Consider the following 16791-nt stretch of genomic DNA (forward strand, 5'->3'; position numbering starts at 1 on the left):
CTATTCCTTTTTCCCTCTTAATGCCATAAGCATTTGGAAAGTTTAGAATGGATGTAATCGATCCTATACCTGAAGCATATAGGACACGATTCATGCTATAAATTTTTTTGATTTTCCATGTTCTCACAATTCAAATTATGAAGAGGGATACTGTAATCATAATCGAATTTTGAGAATGCAACATATATAGAATTTCCTTATGTTGAACCATTCCAACATAACATTCATATATATCTTTGACTAAAGTTGATTAAAATCTCAATATAAGATTGTAGAATTGGAATGAGGTATAAAATCCTCTCCCTTAATTATAACAAACCAACTTTTCAAAGCGAATTGAAACTTTTTTTTTTCTATAATTAACATTGCTAACCTGCAACGCGTACCATAATAAACATGCTCCCACTAATATGATAATTATAATATAACTATCATAACACTTTATGCTCCCACTAGCTTTGACATGTACCTAGAAATCAGTTGGACTTCTAGAAATCAATACTTTATTGACTTTCTTACCAAAGTTCAGTTTTCTGATACGAGATGCTTTGATAAGTCTCTATCAAAATCATACACCTTTCCTTAGATAGCTTACATGTGTGTCTAAACAATTTTAGAACTATGAAAAGGGATGCCGTAATCATAGTCTCAAATGTTTAGACCTTTGCCATTTCTCACAACTCTATGTTAGTGTGCCGGTTACCCACACACGCTCCACTAACGACTTTGAGAATGAATCGGAGAGAAACCTTATGACACTTAGATTTTCAGGTGTATGTGTTCCTATCCATGTGAATTTGTCATAACCATAATCTCAAGACAAGGTTAGTGATAAATCCAAACTCATATGGATTGAACTTGCCCAAACTCATTTTCTTGCCACCCGGCAGCACAAGGGCATACCATTGCTTCCAGGTTGTCATGCAAACAATTGAGAACTCATAGAACTCACAAGCATAGTCAACTTTTATCGGAGTGGGCACAAAAATATGCCAACACAATGGGTAACAAACCTCGAGTTGTGTGCTAGCGATTAAACAATGGGTTTTATTCTTAAGTAGTTCTTGAAACTTTTCCTAGATCTTTAAGACTCCCACTGTCCTCTTGACATATAAGATTCTCTTTTCAAGAACCATTCCTTGACAAAACAAATTATTCAAGAGTTAGTGCGGATTCTTATCAAGATAAACACTTCTTCCAATTGGTCTTAGTTGGTTTTGTCTTTCCAAAACATCACAACTTGCCAATCTCAAATGTACAAGAGTAAGAAACATGTTACTCTACATTTGATAAGTGTTATAAAACTTTCCTAAAATTATGTCCCTCAAGTTACAATTTTAGATTATGACTCTAAGATTTGTTTTGGAAGGAAGTATGATTTATCTTTTGATTTCACCATTTCCACACTTCACGATTCCTCTCCTTAGCCAAACAAATACACTAAGGTTTTCTTAGAGGATCGATTGTGATATGGTTCCATAATCGCTAAGATAATCATAAAACAAAATACTCAAGTACTCTCTCATCTCTTCAGATTGGAGAAACTTTTATCTTTCTGCCTTATTTGATTCTTCTTATCCGTCCTGCCATACATTGAAACTTTTCCAATGTTCCAGAATTACACTTAAACTTGTAAGTATAACCATATTTATTAAACTTTAGTAAATCATAGAGAATAATCTTATCAATGTTTGTGGTGGACCTAACCGACACACAACCAAGTGTACCCAATCCTTTAGTCCCTCACTTGACTCACACATGCATGTGAGCAAGGACTTAGTCTTCATTTCCCAAAGATGAAAATTATCATTCATCATATAATACAAGTTGCATGATTCCAATTTTCTATCCAACTGAAACTTGGGTGATGAGAATCTTTCCTTATTTGGTAAATTATGACACTACCACAAATGAAAGAATTAAATCCATTTTCCAATATTGCTATCAATGAAATCATATAAACAACAATTTTTTTTCACAAATGCCATTGTGAGGATACTTAAAATAAATAAAATCAAACTTTTTCTTTTATTTTAAAACTTGCGGAAAAACTTATCCTTACAATTCAAATACATATGAAAACGTGTTGTTATCTATTCCTAAGCAATATATCATAACTCTTAAGCAATAGCTCAAAATTCTGATCATCGAACCATGCGATCGAAATCCATCTATTCGTGATCAGAATCAGCTTACTGTTTCTTTAAGATTCCTTACTTTTCTTTGATTCTACAAAACATCAAAATGTAATTACATTACATCATGTATTAAGAATCTCCAAATAAGAACTTAATAGAGTTAGACAGTGGACTTTATCTATAGTAAAGTCAAACCTTTTTGACTTTACCGTCCTTACGATCTTTCAGGTAAATTTGGGCAGCTTCGCAACAAATGTACCTTCTCTTGGCAATAAAAACATATGGACTCTTTGGAAATGGTACACGAGGCTATCTCAGACTTAGCCTTTCTCTTTACCATTAGGTCAAATGACTTGACCATGGCCGATACCTTTCCATTGGGAAGAGATAGCTTTTCTGCACTTTCAATGTTACAATTACCAATGTCCATGGAAGCATGGGAAGTAGATCTTCCAATCAAAATTTGCTTTACCATTGCTCCAATTGATTGCCGATTCAGTAGAATCAAGCAAATATGTAAGATCATCAAGGGTCATGTCATGATCTGTCACATAGCATTGCTTAAAGAACTCCTTATATGACTTCGGAAGTGATTGAAGAACCTAGTCAACTGTCAACTTCCTTAAGACTTTGACACCCAACTCTCCCGGCTTGCCAATGTGTGACTTAATCTCCAAGATGTAAGCACATATAGACTTTGCTTGCCAAATAGGGATTGAGTGACCTTGAACTTGTAGGTCAGGGAGAATTATTAGAGGAGGTGGAGGAAGTGAAGCTCTATCCAAAAGGATGAGGAATACCATATTTGTCTGAACTTAGACATCTATGAGGGAGAAGTTCAAGTTTCAGTTGATTTAAGTCCTTAACATAACACCCAATATGAACTATTAAGGCTAGGACCCAACAAACTATTCTATAACTTGGAAAAGGGATGTCGTAATCCAAGCTACAAAATAATTGAAGGTAGGTAAATGACGATTTACCAATTTCTACCATGAAAAACAAAATTAATTATTAAGTTTCAATTGGATTTGAAACTCCTAGATCTTTTGAGATTCATTAAACTTTTAATGGCATGTTTAAATCTTGATTGTGCCCTCTCAAGTTTGTGACTGGGATGCCGAGGATCACAAACAAGGTGTGAATAACCATGCAAACTGACTTGGTACCCTTAATTTTATCACCCAATCGATGTGCCGGTTAACCACACGCGCTCCACCAATCTATGATAAAACTAAAGTCACCCTTTGGCACACATTGTCAGTCCCATGTTAGTGTGCCGGTTAACCACACACGCTCCAATAACGACTTAACAAGGGTGCAAAGTGTAATTTCATGGGTTAGCACCAAATTCACATTTTCCTAAGTAACTGAGATTGGGAATTTATAAGTGTTTATTTACTTAGTATTTATCATTACACTTTTAATGAAGGGAGAATTATAGTCCTTTCCTACCCGTTCGGCTAACGACCCTCCATCGGTCAAGGAAGCGATGGGTGAGAGTGGACACTTATTAAACTGTCATTTTATAGGCAGTAACCTTATACCCCCCCCTTAGAGACTGGCTTCGTGAATGAGGCCTACTAACCGTAAGATTGACTTTGCTCTTATACATATATATAAGTATTAACTTTTAATATTATAATAGTATAAGGGTGTATTTTACACATTTAAAATACTTGGTGGTTTAATCTTATTAATTAAATTATACTCTTAATTTAATTAAACTCAAACCATGTCATTATGGAATTATTATATCTTTTAATTAAACACTTTAATTAATTTAATGAAGTCCATAAAGTTTGAATTTTAACTTTTAAAATTCTAGGGTTTGGAATTAAAGCATTAATGTGTGTGAGACTTTACAAATTCCAAAACTTGATGGCAAGTTTTGAAACTATTCAAAACCTTTTATATTCATAACATATGAGTTTAGTGTTTCTTTAATGGAGATCATAAAACAATTTATGGAAAAGAGATTCTTCAAGTTTTATAACTTATGACTTTTAATGATCCATTTAAAAGAAAAACCTTTGGAATTCCATAACTTGAGGACAAGTTATGGAGTCCATTAAAATCATCAAAAACAACAATTCAACCATGAATGTTACAAGTTCTAAATTAAACTCATATGAACTGGGTAATTCAAGTCAAACAAATTCCACGGAATTAGACTTAATCATATAAACTAATAGAAAACATGAAATTTTGACAATCACCTTTCAAATGGATTAGCATGATCATTATCATATAAAAAAATATATATTTTTATGATTCAAAATAGTTTGGAATAATGATCCTATCCATTTAGGGGCCAAAAAAACGTTTTTCTACACTCTGCCCAGCCAACTCGGCGAGTCGATGAAAATGACTCATCGAGTAGCACATTTTGTACATGGACTCGTCGATTCCATCAGTGGACTCGGCGAGTTCATCACCTAGAACGCAGAAAAATCGATTTTTTCAACTTTAAACAGTATGTAGCATCAAGTATAATTGAAACCAACCCTAGGATCTGATACCACTGTTGGGTTTTGATCATTCTAACATTCCTAAGGTGTACATGCAACCCTAAATTATGTTTTCTCTATTATACATGCAAACTTGAATATTCCACGGTATTACCCTAACTAGCATATAATCATATTCTACTTTCATAATAAAACTAGATATAATTGCATACCTTTTTCTTGTGGTTGATTCCTTGGAACTTTAAGAGCCTAGCACCAATAATGTGAATGCCTCAAGTGGAATCACAAATCACCAAAACAACTTGGAAGAACTTTGAGAGAATATGGAGCTCACTAAAATCGGCCACCTTTTCTTTCACACACACTAGTGCCAATTTTGTGAGCCAAGGATCCCTTTATATATTATGGAGGACTAGGGTTACATCCATGTAAACCCTAATACTCATGACCTTTCATTTACATAGGATCCATAGGTTAAAAGCTCCATGGACTTCCATACACTCTTAGTCCATCCTAAATAAACCTTGGCCCATTCCATATATATATATATATATATATATATATATATATATATATATATATATAAGAGGCCATATTTAATTAGCCTCTTTTGATCACTAAATTAATTCTTGATCAATACTAATTAAATAATATGATTTCATATTAATATATTATAACATATAATATATTAATAAATCATAAATATCCTTTTCTCATAAGTCTATCCATACAAATTGTTCCGGTGAAGTGCAACCCAAATGGACCATGTCGGGTCGGGTCAAGTCATACCAATTATAGTTATGGACTTAGACACTAATCAAACAAAAATACCATACAATTATTTGATATTATGATATGTTAGAACAACATGCTAATACTAGGCTAGGGATCTTCAAGCATTTCATGATAGAATTGCCTGATTACATGATGCCTGCTAGCCTAGGGTTTTCCTTACATAGGATTGACATCATTACTCTAGTTTCTTGTGTATGCATCACGGCTGTACATAATTAAGATCTTATAGCCTAAGAATGTTTGGTTTGGCCTTATGTTCTGTTCTTGATTGGGGGCTTAGGGTAGGATCAGATATTCGAAAGTCTATAAGGTCCAACATTATGTATGGCTAGCATACACTAGTGTTGCAGTGTTGGTGGAAGTCTCATGAGTGAGTGAGTTGTGTGAGACCGGTAGGTCGATGTGAGAGTTCAGTCAGATAGCCGGAAGATTTGTAGCCATCCTCTAGGAGTGAGGATTGAGCACTCGTTGTGTTTATGTATATTGTTAGGGTGTTTTGGTGATATTTAAGACAAATATGGGTAAGTGTGGAAGGTAGTATGGGCCTTTACTACTGAAAGCACAGGACCCATATGCATAGCAAGGAATTCATAACCCCTAGGGTTTGGTTGAGAGTTGGACCTCTGTCATTATATGGATTACTACAGATCTTCTGTTATCTTACCAGAATGGTGGTTATGAGACGTCTTGAGACTGGATCCGGGTTAGGATCGGAAGCTGGCAGCCAGGATAGGCCAGTATTGTTAGAGGATCGTGTTAGTGAGATCATCCGGGAGGAGGTGTTCGAGTTTGTCCATGGAAAATTGCCTGAGATGTTGGGTCTATCAAGACCACCATGGTTGAGTATTTCGTCAAGCGCTATGCAGACATTACCGAGACGGTTGACGTGGCAGCTATGACGGCGGCAGGGTAAGGAGCTGGGTGAGCTTTCCAGTGTCGGGACTTGTTGCTGGGACACATTCTGATGAGCAGAAGACTACAGTTACTTAAGATCAGGGAGATGTTATGTACTTGTTGCATTCCACAGGATGAGCGGGAGAGGCTGGCACATGAGTTTCTATATTTGAGGCTCGGGGGTTTGCTCGAGGCCGGAATGTGAGTCGCGGGGACTCCGGAAAGGAGTGATGATTATGTTCAGCTGGGGTGTTCCAGCTGGAAGTGGAATGGTTAATTGATGGATTGGACTGTCATTTTATAGGACAATGATTGTGCCCTTTTAGTTTTTCGAGCTCGATGGAGTGAGCAGGCTTATGACCCCAGGATCAGGTTATATTCCAGCTCGGGGGTCAGTTGGTTTAAGGGATTGGCGAAATTGTTTCAGCGTCGGTGAGCGCAGGTGGGGTCGATGTGGCATAAGTATGTTGTGAGGTTCGGTTTGCCTTGGTTCTCTTGTATCGGGCGATAAGGATTGATTGTATGATCTTTTAAACTTTGGGGATTGGAGACTATGTCTTGGGAGTAGTTGTAACCTGGTATAGGGCAAAGGTTGCTTCAACTACTGCAGTTCAGCTGTGGATGATGGAGTTGGTGAGTAAGTCAGGGTGCGAGACCCTAAATGATATTATTTCTAGACTTGAGGGCGGGAGAATTGTTGGAGCACTATGGGAAGAAAGGTATTATATCGGAGGTCTACGGACTGGGTACCACGAGATGGTTATTCAGCATTGTCAGGATGTAGTGTTTTTAGTAACCGTTATTGATTGGCGGAGGAAAGCGCCAAGGGAAGTAGCTCGTTGTTGAGACATTAGTTGGAGCGTCTATCCTTGGACTTCAAGATTTGGGTGTGGATCATTCGAGCATTAGGGACTGTTGGTTCCCTAGGAATCCGGAAGTGTTCATCTAGTTATTAGAAGCATGTGGTCATTTGGGGTTGGCTAGTAAAGGAGCACTAGCTGGAAAGGTCTGGTTGTCATCAGATTGATCTTTGGGAAGCGAGAAGGGTCGGGAATTCTCCATATTATCATGTATTGTGATGACTTAGTCGAAACTAAGTGGGGGAGAATTATCCCGGGATACAGAAGTAGGGACATTGTTGAAAATGGGATAAGTCTCGCATCGTTATCAGGAAGGAAGACAACCCAAGTGGCTATTTGGTTTGAGGGTTGTGTGAGTTGGGAGTTCGGTAAAACTCCCCAGCATGGGAATCGCGTCTTCTCGGTGCTTGATAGCAGAATATGGGAAATCAAGTTGGGATTTTAGCCATGAATTAAGCTCAGTTGTGTGTTAGGTCGAGTGCGTGTTCGACCAGTATAGTAAGTGTTGTAAGACTGCGGGGGTAGCCGTAGCATTCACTAGCGATCAGGTAGTATGGAAAGTGTTGTAAGACTATGGGGGTAGCCGTAGCATTTACTAGCGATCAGATAGTATGGAAAGTGCTGTAAGACTGCGGGGGTAGTCGTAGCATATAGTTCTAGATTGATGTAAGTCTGTGGGTGTAGCCGCAACATTCGCTAGGTTGGTAGATAGTATGAGCGCGTTGCTAGGACGCGGAAAGAACAATAGTACCCACCAGTTCGGGTGAAGTAGTGAGGATATGGAAATCCACGGATTGGTTTATGGATCTCCCCAGATGGATTAGATCTGGTTGAGCCAGTAATAAGACTGTAGGAACATCACTGCAATTATAAGATCAGGGAAGCAATGGATTGCTTAACGCCGTTTGAGATATAAGTCTACCGTTGGTCATGTAGAAATCAACTTTAGCCCTGGATTTGGTGACGTCGGCATTTGAAGCATGGACCCAATCATTTAGAACAGAAGGTTATTAGAGCCACAGTGACATGATAACTAGTGGCAACTAGTTCCAGAGAAGGATTTCATTTAGAAGTCGTGTGAGACGACTATATAGGATCCCTTTTAGCTTAGAGAACGATATGGAACCCGGTATTTCAGATGAATGACAGATGAATTGAGACAAGGAAGGTTTCGATAGATTTTGGGAAGCAGCTATGTAGCAGCATACTACTTCAGGCTGTTCAGTGTTCTGGCAATTTCAACATTTGGGGCAGTATTAGTATTTGTGTTTTGGGTTGTAAAAACTAAGGGAATAGTTGATTGATTGGGTTGTGCTAAGTCACTCACAACGGGATTATCTGAGTCTTGGCCAAGTATAAGTGATCTGCAGGGATAATTGGGTTTGTGATCTTATTGCGAGAAATCCGCTCACCTACAGATTTTAGGGATTTGCGAGGATTGGTCACGAATACCCTGGGAAGGCTAGGGAGTGCCCAGGATGGTGACCATGTTACTAGAGTGGTTGGGCATGTAAGGAATGGTAAGGAATGATTTCAAGGACGAATGCTAGTTTAAGTGGGGGAGAGTTATAACACCCCGTTTATTAAATAAATAAATAAATGAATAGAAGCCCTAATATCAAGAATAATTGAGCAAGGTATTGGTTTCGATGAGTTAAAAGTCACAATTATAGAAGTTGGGGGTTAAAATATAAGTTTCAGATTTATTTTGTAAGTATTTCTGAAGGCAGGGACTAAACGGTAACTTCTGAGATTTCATTTGAATAGATTTTGGGGAAAGGGTTGTATGGTAAATTAGGGATCGAATTTTAGAATAATTATGGAAGCACGGGTGAAATTAGTAAATATTGAACCTAAATTGTAAAGAATGTCAATGTTGAGGTCTAAAAGGGTAAAATTAGGACTCATTTTGAAAGGAATAGGAGGAGGAGGCGTCGGTTGTGTCAATATGGGAAGATGTTCCATATGAGGCAGGTATATAGCATTAACCCCCTCAAACCCGAACCCTAAAACATTACTCCTGTTGCAGCCTCCACCTCCCACACATGACTTTCCGGTTGTCACCTCCTTGCTCACCTAGCTACTCCGTTCAACCGAGGCCATCGGCAGACCATGCTACCGGCGAAAACATCTTTCGCCACTGTTTCATTGCCGACAACAAGTGTGGTTGTATCCACCCTAAACCACCTTCCCTCCTGTTACTTCTCTGCAACTAATGACCGGCGTCCGCCGCTGCCATCTGGAGGCTGCTCAACACCGCATACGTTCCCGTCTGCTGCATGCCACCGTGAAACGGTGGCTGGGATATGGTTTGTGATGTAGTCGCGTGGGTGTTTGTGTGGATTTTTGTCGACTGGAGATCATGAAGAACCACCATGGCGGCCGGCCATGGTGGCTGCCGCAGATGACGATGCTGTTGTCGTGAATGGCCGTTACTGCCGCCGTTTCCTGTGCTATTGTCGTCGCCACCCATCCTAGGTGGGTGTTGGGTTTATTTCCGAGCAAATAGGATGTGTATGTGCATGTTATTTTCCGCTGGAGTGCATTATGAAGTGAGTGTGTGTGAGTTTTGTGTGGCTGGAAAACCTTGGGGGCCACCACCAGCACGTGCCACCGCCGGCCACCACAAGGGTGGTTATATGTGTGTGTGTGTTTATTTTAATGTAGTGTGTGTGTGTCTGTTTATTTTGGGTGTTCAATTTAAAAATTGTAAAAGCCAAAAGAATAATGAAAGAAACTCAAAACCACCACCGTGAGGTGGTGGCTGCCGCCTCCTGCCGCCACTGGCCACCGTGACGGGTGACAGTGTGCCTCGTTTGTAATGTGATTTGTTTTGGGATGCTTGCAGCTCTAATAGGCCTAATAAACCCTAAATGACCAAAATACCTAACTATTGGGCCTATTGGGCTAAGATGGGGTTGGAAACCCTAATTAGGGTTTAACCCTAATATTTGATTTATGGGCTTGGACTTATCGAGACCCACATTTGGGCCTTTGGAATAGAATTATGTATTAAGCCCAACCACATATGATTTATTTAGAAGAGTGATGGGATTAATGGATTAAGTATTTAATGGGTTAAGTGAGAAACACCTAACCCGAATTGTCATTTTATGTGAATCCCTAATTTTGGGATTGATCGGGACCACACGAGAATTTATTTATTAAACCTAAAATAATAATTAATAATCATTGTAAAATTAACCGAAGGCAATATTGGACTTAATGGATTAAGTCCTTAATGGATTAAGTCCGTAATGACTTAAGTAAGAAACAGTTAACCCTAATTGTTATTTCATGTAGGAACCCTAATTTCACTTGAGCCTTGCGTTGTGTCTTCGTATTGGGCCTTGGTGGTTGGACTATTGATGGGCTATCCTAGAACGAGTAAATGGAACAAAATAATTTAATTAGTTTTAGGGTAAGGCCTATGTGAAGGACTTGGTCCCAATTTGGAAAATCGGGCCATAGGTGGGCCATAGTTGGGCCTTTATGATTATGTGATATTGGGCCATAGGAATACTAAGAGTTTGGACAAGAATAATTGGATGAGCCTTCAGGAATGACCATGTAGGGATTTGACACATTACTTGAGTTTTGGGCTTTTGGTGTGTGAGTTGGACCTTGGGCTTGGAACCCAATTATTAATTGGGTATTGTTTGATGTTGACAGCTCGGGAATCTGTCAACCAACAGCTGGAGTTATATCTGCAGGACTTCAATAGTGTCAGGTGAGTTATCCTCACTATATCAACAGGGTCTAAGGCACCAACCCCGCCCCTTTGGATCGTTACTCTGGTTATAGTATGCTTGTATGCTGTTATAATCTATTAGATCGATATTCTGGTAGATAGGATGTTGTATGCTGTTATGATCTGTTAGATCAGTATCCTGGTAGATAGGATGTTGGATGTTGTTATGATCTATTAGATCGGTATCCTAGTAGATAGGATGTTGTTATGCTATTATAATCTATTAGATCGGTATCCTGGTAGATAGGATGTTGTTATGCTATTATGACCTGTTAGATCGGTATCCTGGTATATAGGATGATGCTATGTACGTGACCAGGTTAGGTCGGTATCCTGGCTATAGGATGTTGCTATGATTGATGATCTGTTAGATCAGTATGACTGTCATATATATGCAAGTGTATGATATTTATGTACACATGTTAGTTTGATTTGGGGTTGGGTTGAAGCGGTCCTGCTTTGTGCTGAAGGCCAACATACCCAAGGCGGTCCGGATAGACTGTAGACCCTGCGAGGCGGTCCAGTCATGCCGAAGGCTCGAGTGTGGTCCAGATAGGCTGTAGGCCCTGCAAGGCGGTCCAGTAAGGCTGAAGGCTCAGTATACATGTTGTTCTGTATTTTTTATATGATATGGTCATATTTGTATGATGTTGGTATTTTGGGGGAACTCACTAAGCTTTGTGCTTACGGTTTCAGTTTATTGTTCCAGGTGCTTCAAATGTCTCGTCAAGGTGAAGGCATGATCGTACACATCCTTGTGTTTTGGACTTATGGTCTCTGGGAAACTCTAATATTAAAACCATTTTGGAAATACTATTGTAATACTTATTGGTTTAGAAATGTTCTAAAAAGTTTTAATTTGGCTTGAAGTTTATGGATGTTACATTAGTGGAGCTCTAAAAGAGCCCAATGGCATTATAAAAGAAACTAAGGTATTTGAAAAAAAATGAAAATGGCGACATCATAATAAATTATGTCATGACATGAATAATGGAACCGAAATAAGATAGATGTTGATGATAATTTTACATATCATGTTGCGTGTAAGATTATGGAAGAAAGTGAGGATCTTGAACCTAAATGTATAGATGAATGTAGAAATAGAAAAGATTGGCCCAAATGGAAAGATGCAATCAACAAAGATCTTAATTCTCTTATTCAATGAAAAGTTTTTGGACCTGTAGTTCGTACACCAAACGGAGTAAAACCAATGGGACATAAATAGGTATTTGTGCACAAAAGAAACGACAAAAATGAAGTTGTGAGATATAAAGCAAGACTTGTTGCACAAGGTTTTACGTAAATGCCCAAAACTATTTATGAAGAAGGATACTCTCTTGTGGTTGATGCAATTACATTCCCTTATCTAATAAGTTAGGCAATACATGAAAATTTGGAGATGCATCTGATGGATGTAGTTACCGCTTATTTATATGGTTCACTTGAGAATGATATTTATATGAAAATCCCAGAAGTGTTTAAGGTGCCAGAAACACAAACTCCTAATTCTCAAGAAGTATATTTGGTAAAATTAAATATATCTTTGTATGGATTGAAACAATCTGACTGTATGTGGTTTAATTGTTTAAGTACATTTCTATTGAAAATAGGGCTAGAAAAATGTTCTATTAAGCCCATGTTTAATCATAAAAAGATACAGATCAGAATTTGTGATAACTGATGTTTACGTACATGATTCGAACATAATTGGAACTCCTGGAGAATTGGAAAATGCCACTTCTTGTTTCAAAGTAAAATTGGAAATGAAAGATCTTGGTAAATGGAATTCTGTTAGGGACTTCAAATTGAGCACACCAAAATGGAGTTTTTGTACATGTTTCCAGTTATCTAGAAAAGGTTCTTAAAAGGTTTTATATGGATAACTCACATATATTGAATAACCAGATGGTGGTAAGACACTTAGTTGCCAAAATGGACCAATTTTGGCCTTGTGAAAAAACATGAAAATTTTCTTGGTCCCGAAGTACTATATCTTAGTGCTATTGGTGCACTAATGTATCTTGCTAATAATACGATACCTGATATGTTTTTTTCTATAAACTTCTTAGCAAGATATAGCTCTTGCCCAATAAGAAGACATTGAAATGTAGTCAAAGACATTCTTCGATATCTTCGGAGTACAATGGATATTGATACAATTCTATTTTGTGAATAAGTCTTTCATAGACAAATTCTACACACGTGTCAATAAGAAATAAGATTTTAAATGTTATAGGTGTTAGAAAATAATGATAACAATAATAGTCGGGATCCTGAAATGGCTTAGGATCCTGAGTGCTCTTTGACATTTGGGATCGTTAGAGGATTTAGGATCTCGCCCCAAACAATATATATATATATATATATATATATATATATATATATATATACATATATAAAAGTGAGTTTAATTAGTAAAAAAAAGTTGAGAATAAAGGAATCATTCTCAACCATGCATTTATTTTTGCCGCAAATCACTCCGTCTTAATCGCGTGACAGGGGAGAGGTAGTATTTATATGTGAATATAAATTTAAGTATATTAATATATGAATCCACCACCTCTACAACTACCATATTCACTAACTCTACCGCCATTTTTTCCATGCCTCCACTACAATTACCACCTCCGCAACCAACCACCACCGCCTAAAACACCTTCGTCGCTAACCACCACCACTGCCTCCACCATCGTCATTATCACCAACACCTATGCCGCCCACCAACACTGCCGCCCACCAACACTGCCGCCCACCATCACCTTCACCACTGTTTCAACCACCACCTTGCCACCACCATCCCTACCTTTGTCACCGCCACCGCCTCCCCTGCCACCACTACCACCACCACCATCTCCACTACCAATCACTATATTCATATATAAATAATCACTTATTAAAAGGCACATATTACTTATATATGAATATACTTAGTTATATGAGAAAAAATATATACTTACTCGTATAAGAATATACTTATACATATATGGATATTCATGTATGGATATTATCATTTTCGTCATCTCGTTTAAATATATATATATATATATATGTATATATATATATATATATATATATATATATATATATATATATACTAGTTGTGAGACCTGTATATTATACGGGTTAATTAAAACAAAATGTTAAATAGAAACGATTACATCGAAAGTTTATTTAAATTTGAAATCTAAAATAAGTGAATTATGAGAAAAAAAAGCATGCAAAAAATAAATTAATTAAATTTATGTGCTTAGTTGTCAGAACCGTATATTAAACGAGTTAATTATAACAATATGTTAAATATAAAGGTTTAAAATCTGAATTTATTTGAAATTGGAATTGAAATTTCAAATTTAAAATTAACAGTAATTATGGTAGGTTTAATTTATAGAAACTAAATTAATGATATATTGAAAATGTAAAATAAAATAAATGACAATCGGAAAATAAATATATATCTCAAAATTATGACAAAATGACATGTGGCCAATTGAATGAGAGAATGACATTTGGCAACATCATTCTTATATATATATATATATATATATATATATATATATATATATATATATATATATATATATATATATATATATATATATATATATATATATATATTATCACGACGTAAATTTCAAAACAATTTTTCACATTTTAAAAAAACACACTTTCATTTATAATTGTTATAAAAATGTCATTGTATCACATAACAATCCATAACATCACATCTCAAGATCATAATATGTAAAAGTCCTCATGTATGTGTACTGATCAAGTCGACGTCTTCCCACGATCCTCACCGGTACCTAAAACACATCACACAACACTGTAAGCATAAATGCTTAGTGAGTTCCCCCAAAATACCACATACAACATATACGCCTTACCAGGCCATAATTCTGTGGAACCTTTTGGTCCAAGTGTCTCAGGAGACTACCGTCCCGAATCCTGGTAGACCTTCCGGTCCGTACCTCCTGACCTTCCGGTCCATGTCCTCTTGACCTTCCGGTCCATATCATCTTCACCTTCCGGTCCTTATCATACATAGCATACATAACACATACATATCACATATCAGCATATAGCACATATATCTCATAGCATATAAGACCTTCCAGTTACACTTAGGTACCCTTCCAGGTACAATATAGTGAGAAGACTCACCTCGAGTATCTCGGATAGTCTTCCACTCGAACACACTGATCTAGCCCCCGCCTAAACACATAACAATACTCTCAATAAATAATGGCTCTCAAGGCCAGATTAATTCAACTCTACAATTTCCACAGAAGGGTAAAAGACCCTTTTACCCCTCCCTGACCCCAAAGTCCAAAGGTTGACCAAAACCCTAAAAGTCAACGAAAGTCAACAGGAGGCAGTGTGCGGCGCGTACCTTCTGTGTACGAGGGCGTACGCCGGCGAACCATAGTCGGGGTTTCAACCCCTTACGCTGCGCGTGTTGAGAGTTACGCCCAGCGTAAGTCTCAGTTTTAGCCATTTCATGGATTTTGGTCTTAAACAGTTAAGACACTACTTTAACTTCCAGATTTGACTCTCCTTGTTCCTCTTATCCCATAAAGTCGGAACCTTTATGCCTTTGCATGGCTGTAAAGGTCACTACACCCTCTAACACCTTTCCTTTCTCCTCCAAAGGTCTAGATCTCATGCATGGCTCAATATTTACGTCCAAGATTGCATTTTTATGAACACACAACACTTATAGTCCTGAAATATAATAGATGTAGGCCAATTGAGACCATTTGCTCATAAAGTCTCCATCTTGGGACCAAAAACCCTAGAAATTGGTCCAAGAAGCACACAACACAAATAACAAGACAAGATTTGAGCTTTTTACCTCATGAAGAAGCTCCAAAATCTAATAAAAGATTAAAACTAAGAATTGTTAAAAAATAAAAATAAAAACATCAAAATCTAATAAAAACACTTTATACATTTTGGCAGAATATATCCTGTAAGAATACTCTCGTTCTCCATGTTTTCTTCTTTTTCCACATCAATGGTAGTTTCTTCAAAATCTATATCCACAAAGAAAACATAATCAACTTTAAAATATTAAAACTTTCAGTATATTCTAAAAGAATAAAACTATAAATTCTAATAGAATGTGTTAGATATTAAAGACTTTTAATTTATTCTAGTAGATTACCAGTTAAAAAAATAGACTTGTTGTTCACATACATTCTTAAAGACATTCTGCCAGAATGAATTTATGCAAAGACATTCTGCCAGAATGAATTTATGCAGTCTATGCTTTAGAATGTTTATACATAAAATACATTATGCTAGATTACACTAAGAGAATGTAAATACAAAATAAACATGTGTTTCTAGAAATTTTGACAGAATTCATACCACATGGTTAGATTATTTGATTTTTTTAGCATTTCAACAAACACTTGTTAGCCATTACCATAAAACAAGCCAAATGGTAAGCATTGATTTGTTAATCATAAAAACTATGAGAATAAACTTGTCCATTTTGTGAGAATATAAGTATTACATAAAACATGTATTCTTGATATCATATTCTGTCAGAATGGTATTACATGAGAAAAAAACACTAAAAAACACATAAGAAACACTAAAAAAAATATCAAATCCGGCTAAGTTAAAGAAAACACCAATCAAACCTATAATACGGTCACTAAATTTAAAGAAAAAACTAAAAAACATCAACCCCAGTTAAATTCATAAATTGAAATAGAAGAAACATTCCGATTCAATCTTTCTTTGCAAAAAAAAAAATATGAACGAGATCCATTAACTACCTGTTGGGCGTGTGTGATTGTATTCAACCCTAGTTAGGTTTTCTTATACATTGAATCGCTAATAAAAAAGATTGCCAACAACAATTAAGTTTGGAT

This window comes from Lactuca serriola, chromosome 6 (genome assembly GCF_051521515.1).
Source record: "Lactuca serriola cultivar US96UC23 chromosome 6, Lser_US96UC23_V15, whole genome shotgun sequence".
NCBI classification, from domain to species: Eukaryota; Viridiplantae; Streptophyta; class Magnoliopsida; order Asterales; family Asteraceae; genus Lactuca; species Lactuca serriola.